Consider the following 11,989-nt stretch of genomic DNA (forward strand, 5'->3'; position numbering starts at 1 on the left):
ATCCCAACCTCCTGGTGAATATCTCCTTCATATCCCATTTCCGGACTAAAAAATATTTTTCATAACAATAAAAAGCAATGTGCATGTATTGCAGAAAACTTGGGAAATACAGGAACCCATAAAAAAAATCACTCATAATCTTTTACTATATGAGAAAGTCACATGATGTATAAGCTGATTTCCCCCTAAACATATATCATGAAAAATGTCCTGTCATGAAAATATCTTTTAAAGAAAACACAATTTTTAATGTCTACGTAATATTCTCATCACACAGTTGAACTACCATTTAATTGATAGTGAACAATATCCAATATTTACTATTATTACAATATCTTGTTAAATATCTTTATATGTAGATGTTTGAAAACATTTTTAAATTTTCTCCTTTGGGATTGACATATTCTTGGATGTAAATGTATTGGTTCAAAAATGAATGACCTTGTACTCATATTGTTAAATTTTTCCATAGAATCTCTTAGTAGTAGAGGTATATAAAAGTAACCATTCATGGAGAAGCTGGAGGGAACTGCCTGAAAATGTGGAGCTGAGTTCCAGTAGCCATGTTTCTTGAAGATGATTGTATAATGATATAGCTTTTGCAATGTGACTATGTGATTGTAAAAACCTTGTGCCTGATGCTTCTTTTATCTACCTTTATGGACTGATGAGTAAAACATATGGATTAAAAATAAATAAATAATAGGGGAAACAAATGTTAAAATAAATTTAGTTGTTTTAGTTTTAGTTTATTAAGGGGTATGGTATATATGAATTTTTTTCTGTTTTCTTTTTATTTCTTTTTCTGAATTGATGCAAACGTTCTAAGAAATGATCATGATGATGAATATACAACTATGTGATGATATTGTGAATTACTGATTATATGTGTAAAATGGAAAAAAAATTTTAAAAAAGGTAACCATTCATTACATCCTTGCCAGCAGTGAGTACTATCATTTAAAAAATTGTTTTGTTTTCACAATTTGGTATGTGTTCTAGTTTGCTAGCTGCCAGAATGCAACACACCAGAGATGGATTTGGCTTTTAATAAAAGGGGATTTATCTCATTAGTTCTTCAGAGGAAAGAAAGCTAACTTTCAACGAGGTTCTTTCTTACACAGGAAGGTACAGGGTGATCTCTACAGGCCTTCTATCCAGGCTTCTGTGTTCCAACAATTTTCCCCAGGGTGATTTCTTTCTGCATCTCCAAAAGCCTGGGCTGAGCTGTGAATGCTGAGATGAGGTATGCTGAGCTGCTTGGGCTGTGCTGTGTTGTGCTCTCTCATTTAAGCACCAGCCAATTAAGTCAAACATCATTCATTGCAGCAGGCACGCCTCCTAGCCGACCACAGATGTAATCAGCAACAGATGAGGTTCACATGCCATTGGCTCATGTCCACAGCGATATAACTAGGCACCTTCACCTGGCCAAGTTGACAACTGAATCTAACTGCCACAGTATGTAAAAAGAAAAAAAAAAAGTGGATCTTGCAATTTCAGACTCCCTTGAAAGTGAAAGTTTGACGACTGCCTCTTCTGTAGTCTTCTTTAGGGCACTCTGCTCTTTCGGAAGCAACCTTGCATGATTTCTTATCGTTTCTTCCCCTTCCCGTGGACCTTGGAGCTCTTCTCAAAGATTTCTGTTTCCATCCCAGGTCTGCTCTCCAAAGTCTAGTTCTGCCCTCTAGAGACAAGACCAGATGTTTTCCATTAACCAAGGTGGCGGTTAACCAGTAGCCGGCGAGCCGAGCGTCCTCATTTCCCTCCAGCAGCCTCAGAGGCGCCTCCCCGCACTGGGCAGGTGGGACGCAGCGCTCAGGGGAAGCCAATAGCCAAGTCTGCTCCGGCTTCGCAGCAAAGCGTTGTCAGGAAGCAAAAACCGCCTAAAGGAAGTAGATGATCAAGACTTCAGTACCAAAAAGGGAACTTGAAAATCTTGATAGGACAAAGACCGAGTTATTTGAAAATGGTGTTTGGGGCTCTGGGGGCAGGAAGCACCCCTCCAGCGTGGCCATCCAATGACTAGAGCAGTGGGGAGCACACACAGAAGGGCTGAAGCAGGGTGACTGAGGGCCAAGGAAACCTGGTCTGAACCAGAACAGAGCCACTTCTCAGCCCCCCCCTCACTTTAAAGCACCTTAAAGACTTTAAATTTTACTTATTTATTTATATGAAATAAACTACTTTGTGACAATTTTTACATTATTGTGAAAAATTTTGAATATACAGAAAAGTAAAGAAGTTTCCACCGAACATCTACGTATCCACTAAATTTACCAAAGTATTTTACCCTTTATCATATATCTGACCATGTATCCATCCCTCTATCTCTCCATCAATGTGACTTATCCCCCCCCCCTTTTATTTTATTGTGGTAGTGATATTGATCACTAAAAGCGGTGGGTCTCTGCCCAATGCACTCAAATTACCAATTCTTGCGATACCAGGGTTTAGTTTATTGCTAAGCAGGAAGCAGGAGATCAGATAGCCTATCTGCCTAAATCTGCCTCCCCAAACTGCAGTAACTCATAGTTTTATAGACTCAAAAGATGGGCAGGACCCCCGCCACAACCTACGTGGGGCATGACTCCTAGGGGTGTAAATCTCCCTGATAACATGGGTCAGAACTCCCGGGATGAGCTGAGACCTGGCATGATGGGACTGAGAAAGCCTTCTTCATCAAAAGGGGGAAGAGAGAATGAGACACTAAAATGTGTCAGTGGCCGAGAGATTTCAAACAGAGTTGAGAGGTTATCCTGGAGGTTTTCTTATGCATTATATAGACATCCATTTTTAGTTTATGGTGTATTGAAGTGGAGGGAAGTACCTGAAACTGTTGAACTGTGTTCCAGTAGCCTTGATTCTTGCAATATCAAGATTGTATAACCATATGGCTTTTACAATGCCACCGTGTAATTGAGAAAACCTTGTGTCTGAAGCTCTTTTTATCTAGGGTATGGACAGATTAGTGAAAAAATATGAATAAAAAATAAAAAAATAATAGGGGGGACAAAAGTTAAAATACATTGAGTAGCAGGAAATACTAGTGGTCAAAGAGAGGGAGGGGTGGGGGTGTGGATTATATGAGTTTTTCTTTTTTTCTTATTTCTTTTTCTGGAGTGATGCAAATATTCTAAAAAATGATCAAGGTGATGAATACATAACTATGTGATGATATTGTGAGCCACCGATTTTACACTACGTATGGAATGTTTGTATGTTAAGATTTATCAATAAAAATATTTTTTAAAAAAGATGGGCAGACTTGGCAGGTGAACTTACTACCTTCCCCACTTTGTGGGACATGACTCCCAGGGGTGTAAATCTTCCTGGCAACTTGGGACAAAACTCCCCGGGATGAGCCAGGACCTGGCATAATGGGATTGAGAAAACCTTCTTGATCAAAAAGAGGAAGAAAAAAATGCGACAAAATAAAGTTTCAGTGACTGAGAGATTTCAGAGTTGAAAGATTATCCTGGAGGTTATTCTTATGCACTATATAGAATACCCTAGTGTATGGTATATTGAAGTGCCTAGAGGGAAGTACCTGAAATTGTTGAACTGTATTCTAGTAACCTTGATTCTTGAAGATGATTGTATAACTATATAGCTTTTACAATGTGACCTTGTAATTGTGAAAATTTTGTTTTTACAAAGTGAAAAAGTGGGTGACGCTTCCTTTATCCAGGCTATGGACAGATGAACAAAAAAAATAAGGAAAAATAAATTAATAAATTATAGAGGGGAATAAGGGGTAAAAAATAATTGAGTAGATTGCAATACTAGTGGTCAGTGAGAGGGAGGGGTAAGGCATATGGGGTGTGTTCTAGTTTGCAAGCAGCAGGAAGGCATTATACCAGAAACGAAATGGCTTTTAAAAAGGGGAATTTATTAAGTTGCACGTTTATAGTTCTAAGCCTGTGAAAGTGTCCAAATTAAAGCAAGGCTATAGGAATGTCTAATCTAAGGCATCCAGGGAAAGATACCTTGGTTTAAGAAGGCCAGTGACATTCAGGGTTTCTCTTTCAACTGGAAAAGTACATAGGAACATGGCAACATCTGCTAGCTTTCTCTCCAGGCTTCTTGTTTCATGACGTTCCCCTGGAGGCATTTTCCTTCTTCATCTCCAAAGGTCTCTGGTTTACATGGGCTCTCAAACTTTTTCCTAAATGGTTCCCTCTTAAAGGGCTACAGTAAGCAACCCCACCTTGAATAGGTGGGGACACATCTCTACGGAACCCATATAATGAAAAGTTACCACCCACAAGTGAGTAGGTCACATTTCCATGGGAACAATCAAAAAGCTCTCACCCAGCAATATTAACTGAGGATTAAAGGACATGGCTTTTCTGGGGTACACCACAGATTCAAACCGGCACAGGATGTATGGGATTTTTTCTTTTTTTTTTTTTTTTCTGGGGTGAGGCAAATGGTCTAAAAATGATCATGGCAATGAATACACAACTATGTGATGATATTGCCAGCCGTTGATTATATACTTTGAACTGTGTGGTGCAAGAAGATATCTCAATAAAAATATTTTTTTTTTAAAAAAGGGCAGGTTTTTGGACAATGAGCACAATGACTCAAGATGGTGTAAACAGAGGTCATCTATTTTTTGAGCATGTGCAGACTGGTTACATGGTAGCTTCATCTAGTAAGATAGTTTAGGAATTGAGGAGGGTAGTTCTGGGCTGATGCAAGTTCTTTCACTAATAACCATTAGGGGCTGTCTTTGTGATCTAAGACTCTAAAGTTGTAAAACAGGATAAGGAGGTATAAGCGAGACCAGTCATGAGGTTTTTTACAATCACAAGATAAAGACTATACATGTAAAGGTTATACAATCATTATCAAAGATTAAGGCAGCTACACCACAGTTCAGCAACCCTCAGGCATTTATTTCCCTTTGGTAACTTCATAATATATGAAAAAGTAAGAAAAGCATCAATATAATGATTCAGCAATTATAATTATTTGTTAATTCGTGACTTTTGGTTACAGTAGCATATGTGCAATAAAAAATATTCCCATTTTAACCACTTTCAAGTATACAATTCAATGGTATTGATTACATTTACAATGCTATTAGTTCTTATATTTACACTGTTGATGCATTTTTTAAAAACTCTGTATATGTATTTTTAGAGCTAAGGCCATAAAACTCTTAGAAGAAAACCTAGGCAAAATCTTCAGGACCTTGTACTATGCAATGGTTTCTTAGATATGACAACCAATGTACAAGCACAAAATGGACTTCATCAAAATGATAAACTTTCTGAATGGAAATGAAAGTCCAGAAATAGCACACACCTCTATGGCCTATTGATTTTTGACAAGGGTGCTAAGTATGCACAGTAGGGAAAGAATAGTCTCTTCGAGAAGTGGTGTTGGGAAAACTGCATATCCACATGCAGAATAATGAAATTAGACCCCTACCTCACACCATATATAAGAACAAATTCAAAATGGGTCAAGGACCTAAATGTAAGAGTTAAAACTTTAAAACTCTTAGAGGATAACATAGGGACAAATTGTCATGACCTGGGACTTGGCAGTGGATTCTTAAATATGAAAGCCAAAGCATGAGCAACAAAATGAACTGTAAATAAACTTGATGTCATCAAAATGAAAAACTATGGTGCATCAAAAGAAATTATCTATAAAGTGAAAAGACAACCTTCACAATGGGAGAAAATAGTTTCAAGTCACATATCAGATAAGGACTTAGTAGAACTTTTATGAGGCAACAACAAAAGGACAAGACAACCCAATTAAAAAATGGACAAAGGACTTGAATAGACATTTCTCCAAAGAATATATACAACTAACCAATAAACACATGAAAAGATGCTAAATGTCATTAGCCATGAGGGAAATGCAAACCAAAACCACAATGAGATAACACTGCACACCCACAAGGATGGTTATTATTGAAAAAAAAAAAAAAAGGAGAAAGAAAGAAAAGAACAAGTGTTGGAGAGAATATGGTGAAATTAGAACTCTACTACATTGCTGGTGGAAATGTAAAATGGTGTAACCATTGTGGAAAGAATGACCATAGGACCCAGCAATTCCACTTCTAGGTATGTACCCAAAGAGAGTGCAAACAGGGTCTCAAACAGATACTTGTATACTCATGTTCATAGCAACATTACTCACAATAGGCAAGAGGTGAAAATAATCCAAGTATCCACTGACAGATGAATGGATAATCAAATTACAGTGTATCCATACAATGGAATTCTATCCATCCATAAAAAGGAATGAAGTTCTGATACATGCTACAACATGAACAAATCTTCAGAACATTATACTGAGTGAAAGAAGACAAATATCAAAGGACAAATGTTATATGATTCCATTTTTATGAAACATCTAGAAGATTCAGATTAATTAGAGACAGAAAGCAGAGCAGATGTTAGCCATGGCTAAAGGAAGAGGAAATAGAGAGTTTATGTTTTATGGTGTTTGATGGGTAAAGAGTTTCTGTTTGGGATGATGAAAAACTTTTGGTAATGACTGGTGGTGATGGCTACAACAACATTGTAAAAGTAATTAATGTCACTAAATTTTATACTTAAAAATGGTTAAAATGGAAAATTTTATGTTGTATATATTTTACCACAATAAAAAGTAAAGTAAAACAAAAAAAATATTATAATGAAAAATTTAGTGGCTTCTTATAATGTTAAAACAAACCTTTTACCATATAACCAGTAATTCCTCTCTTAGATATTTACTAGAGACAAATGAAATCATATGTCCTCACAAAACCTAGTAAACAGGAAAGGTCATCACAGCTTTATTCCCAAAAGACAAGAAACAATTCCAATGTCCATAGCATGAGAATGGAAAAACAAATCGTGGTAGATTCATACAAAGGTCAAATTACCCAGTCATAAAATGGAAAGAACAACTGATATGCATGAATCTCTAAAACTTCCTGAATGAAAGAAGTGAGACACAAGAGTACATACAAGATAGTAACTTAAATATAACTCTAAAAAAGACAAATCTAATCTATAGTACCAGAAACCACATCAGTGATTACCTGGGGCCAAAGATGGGAGTGGAGAATTGACTAGGTTAGCACAAAGGTATAACTTTGTCAAAAATCATTAAACATGCACTTAAAATGGGAGGATTTTATTGTATTTATTATGCCTCAATAAACAATTTTCAAAAGGTGAAAACATAGAAACAAGAAAGGACAGTTAGAGACAAAACTAAGGTTGCACTTTAATTGCATCTTACATATTAAGCTTGTTGAACGTTTTGCATACACCTCTCATACACTTAAAGTAAGAAAGGCTGTGGTACATGTGATAGCTATACTAGAATGAAGTAAGTACAGAAGAGACATGTCTTGGAGCAGTGCATGATTATTCAAGTAGAGTTTCAGTAATGAGGGTAACACGAAATCCAAAGGAAAAGCTCATTGTGGGCCAGGAATTTTTTTATTCCAGAGAAGGTACAATCTGAGGTCGAGAATAGAAGAATAGAATTTGTGTGAAAGGCAGAAGAAGGCATTGGAGATAGGAGAGCCCCAGGCCTGAAGCTGTGGAGGTGGCGGTTTTTCCTGCGGTGGGAGGGGGCTGGGGCTGTCATGAGGACACCTGACTGCCCAGAAGCCCTGGGAAGAGGAAGGACAGAATCCCACCACTGCTTAAGAAGAGTAGGGCTGGAGACCGTCCAGAGAGAGCCACAGGGTTCTCGGGAGGAAAGGTAGAGAGACGGTGGAATTGCACCCTGGGGTGGGGTCAGCCCAGCACTTGAGAAATGAAGGTCTTAGGCCCTGGTGAGCAAAATCCACAGTCCCCAGGGAAGGAGGTCTTTTTGTAGAGATTCCAGAAGGTGAGGACAGGAAGTCCCTACCTATTACGGGAACAAAGCATCTCTTCCTCCAAGTTCTGTGCTATCCTATACATTTTATTCTCGGTTGACTGATCACATGGCTGGAATTTTTTTTTTTTTTTTTTTTTTTTTTTTTTAAAGGAAAGACAGAGAGAAGGAAGGAAGGAAGGGAAACATTTTTAAACATTTTCTTGTTTTATTGTATTCTGTTTCTCCGTTTTTGTTACATGGGCTGGGGCCGGGAATCGAACCGAGGTCCTCCGGCATAGCAGGCAAGCACTTTGCCCGCTGAGCCACCGCGGCCCGCCCACATGGCTGGAATTTAAATGATCTATTTATGTGCCTGCTGCCCCCCACTGCCTAAGGGACAAAGGGATGGGAACCACAGCCAGCACACAGTGGACACTTAAAATAGGTGTGGTATTGAAAGAATAAACCTTACAGGAAGTGCTAGAGCTACCTCTGGAGGCCAAGAACAGAACAATTACAGAGTGAACAGTCACCGTAGACTTTCCCAGCCCCACCCCCCATTCCCCTGACCTGTGCCCGCTCAAAGCTTACTCAAGCCCTGGCTTTGAGCCTTTTCTTGTGGTCTCTTGGAAGGGTGTCATGAGAGCAGATTTCTGCCAAGTCCTGAACTTTTTACACAGAGCTCAATGCTAGGACCTGCCTCCTGTCACCCTCCTGGTAGAACAGGTATAAGAAGTCCCTGCTTCTCAGGCTCATTTCTTGGCAGCTCCCACCCCAACTACAGATCCACCTGGCCCCATAACTGTAAGCCCAACTGTTCCCTCCTCTCTTCCAAGGGAAAAATGCCCCCTCCACCCCACCCACCCATGTACCAGATACTTATCTATCAGGAAACCTTAAATGCTGTATTACAATTATTTGTTAGCCTAACTGCTTGCTGCTACTGGGTGAGAGTCTCAAGGATAGGAACTGTATCTTCTTCACTTCTGTATCCTCAGGACCTAGCTATCTAAGTCCTCAATGAATATTTGTTGGATGGATGTTGTGCCGGTTTAAAAGTATTATGTACCCCAGAAAAGCCAAGTTTTAATTCTGATCCAATCTTGTGGGGGTGGCTATTTCTTTTAATCCTAATTCAGTATTGTAGGGCAGAAACATTTGATTAGCTTATTTTCACAGAGATGTGACATGCCCAATTGTGGGTATAACCTTTGATCAGATGGAGATGTGACTCCGCCCATTCAAGGTGGGTCTTGATTAGTCTTGAAGAGTTCATTAACTAACATTTGATTAATTAAAAGAGGAAACATTTTGGAGAGAGCTCAGAGCAGAGCTGACAGAGAGAACAGATGTAGATGCTTGGAGAACAGTTTCTTCAGAGAACAGAGACATGGATGTTTGGTGATATTTAGAGCCCAGCAACCATTGCTGTGTGCTTTTCCATGAGATGTTAAGCAAGCCAGAACCTGAGGTGAGCCAAGGGAAGCCCAGAGATGAAAACCAGCCCCGAGAAGCAGAGTAAGGAATACCCACAAGAACAGAGGCTGAAAGCAATGGAGCCCAGCAGACACCAGCCATGTGACTTTCCAGCTGACAGTGGTGCTCCAGGTGCTCTTCCTGGATGTCTTAGTTTGGACATTTTCATAGGCTTAGAACTAGAAACTTATAACTTCTTATTTCCTTCTAAAAAGCTATTCCATTTCTAGTATATTGCATTCTGGCAGCTTAACAAACTAAAGCAGATGTCAAAATTCCAACTCCTTCTTGCCTCCCCCTGCCCTACCTATCCCCTTCAAAAATATTCCCTGTTTAAGTTTGCTAAAGCTGTCAGAAATGGATTGGCTTTTACAAAGGGGATTTATTAAGTTACAAGTTTACAGTTTTAAGGCCATAAAAATGTCCAAATTAAGGCATCAACAAGGGTATACCTTCATTCTTGAAAAGCGGATCACTTCTGGGGATTCTGTCACATGGGAAGGCACATAATGATGTCCGCTGGACCTTTGCTCCCAGGTTTCGTTGCCTTCAGCTCCTGGTTCCAGTGGCCTCCTCACTAATCTAATCAAAAAGTCCCATCCCAGTTTCAACCAGCACATTCCCAAACAAATTTTAGTAGTAACTTTCCATTGCTATCAGTTACTACCGTGATTAAGATAATGTTCCCTGGACCAGATAAGTCCTGAAACCTAGAGGGTCCAGCCTCTCCAGAACATCAACTAGTTCCATCTTCTTACCCCATATTATCGACAGCCTCCTCCAACATGAAAAATTAGGCTGGCCATAGCCCAAATACCCCTAAAGAGTGGGAGAAAGATCAAAGGCGATGCTGGAGTTATATGGAGAAGGTGGGGTTTAATAAATGAGTATGGTTGCTGAATTATTATATTGATTTCTTTGAGTCACCAGTATCTTGGAGTAGCTAGAAGCAAAAACCTAAAATTGTGGAATTGTAACCCATACCACACTCTGAAATCTGTTCTATAACTAATTGTTATGATGTGCTTTGAAATTTATTGCTTTTTTGTATATATGTCATTTTTCACAATTTTTTAAAAAATGGGAAAATTAGCAATCTAATCTCCCAACTTTTGGGAGTTTCTACTTCAGCAGCACTTTATTTTTATAACATTCTGTAGTGGTCCACTGCTCTTTCTAGTTCTGCAATTTTTAATCCTGTAACTGTTAAAGATGATGCTGATACAAATATTCTACATAGTGTCATGAGAGGAATCATAAAAAATACCAACACATGCAAGAAAAAAAGTTTTCAATTTTGTGTGACTATATCTACAATTTCTTAATAGCGTGGTGTTTGGAATGTAATGCAATATTGAAAAATAATTTTTTTAAATCTTAAAGCCCTCATAGAGGAATCTATGTTTCTACATTCTTGTTTCCTCTTCACTTTAGTTGGTTTATATTCATATTTATCAGCGACTTTCCAGGTCTCTCCTAACTCTGAACGTTAGTTCTCCTTTCTAGATCTCAGAGACAATTTGTGATTTAAAAATCCTTTAAGGCTACTGAATTTTAATATGTACTTTTTAAATTAAAATCTTACCCATAAAAAAGAATGAAATGTGACCCCACCATATAGCATACCCCCCAAAAAAATCTTACCCACAAGTCCTAACAGAAAACCTAAAAAAAAAAAAAAGATAATATTAGCTGCTGTAACAGCTAATGCCAAAAATATCTGTGACTCAATACAATAGAATTTCATTGCTCACTCACAGGGAAGACCAAAATAGATTTCCTGTCCAGTTGAAGGCTCCTTCTGGGTTCTGGCCCTGCCTCCCCTAAGCCTCAGAGCCTCTCTCTGTGTTCATTCAGCCTGGAGAGGGGAAGACGATGGAGATTTTTATGCGTCTGGTCTGGAATTGACATGCAGCACATTTGCTGATATTCCATTGACTGGAATTCAGTCATGTGGCAGCCTTCGCTGGCAGAGACGCTGGGAATTGTAGCCTAGTCTAGCCAGGTGTGGACGTAAGAAAAGGAAATGGGTTTGCTCAGGGGCCAGCACAGTGTCTGCCACACTGAAAGATATGATGATAGAGATTCAGCTCTGTCATTTGCATGGGTAGACTATTTAATACCAGAAGGGCTTTTGTGAGTCGAGAGGAATGTTTACCAACACTTTTACGGTCATTAAGATTCGCTTTACTAAACATGAACCAGTTTTAATAAGCCACATTTAGAGGACAATTTTTCTTAAAGATCTGAACGTTGAAGACAAACTTAATTCAGTAAATTTCCTAAGCAGTTTAAACCAAAACTGGAGCCTTAGGATGTCTGGTTATTTGAAACTTAAGTTGGATTTTAAATGTGGGCCTGAGTGGCGCTGAGGTGTGACACAATGGGAACTGAAGCCATAATGCATGAGAACTGAGTGTGTTATTCACAGGTCCCAGGGAAGGGGCATGAGGGGTCAACGGGAATCGCGATTGGCTGGGGGTGGCATGCGGACGGGAAGCACAGGGACCTGTGGGCTTATTTTGGTCGGGGGGGGGGGGGGGGAAGGCTAGTGGATTTCCCATGGGAGTGAAGGATTGGTTAGTTTAAAGCAAATGCAAAAGGAAAAGGGACTCAGGGTCTGAGGGCAGCGGGAATGGCCAGTATATCATTGGGGAGCAGCTATGGGTTGGAGGGGAGGTGT

The sequence above is a fragment of the Tamandua tetradactyla genome, chromosome 3 (assembly GCF_023851605.1).
Source record: "Tamandua tetradactyla isolate mTamTet1 chromosome 3, mTamTet1.pri, whole genome shotgun sequence".
Lineage (NCBI taxonomy): Eukaryota > Metazoa > Chordata > Mammalia > Pilosa > Myrmecophagidae > Tamandua > Tamandua tetradactyla.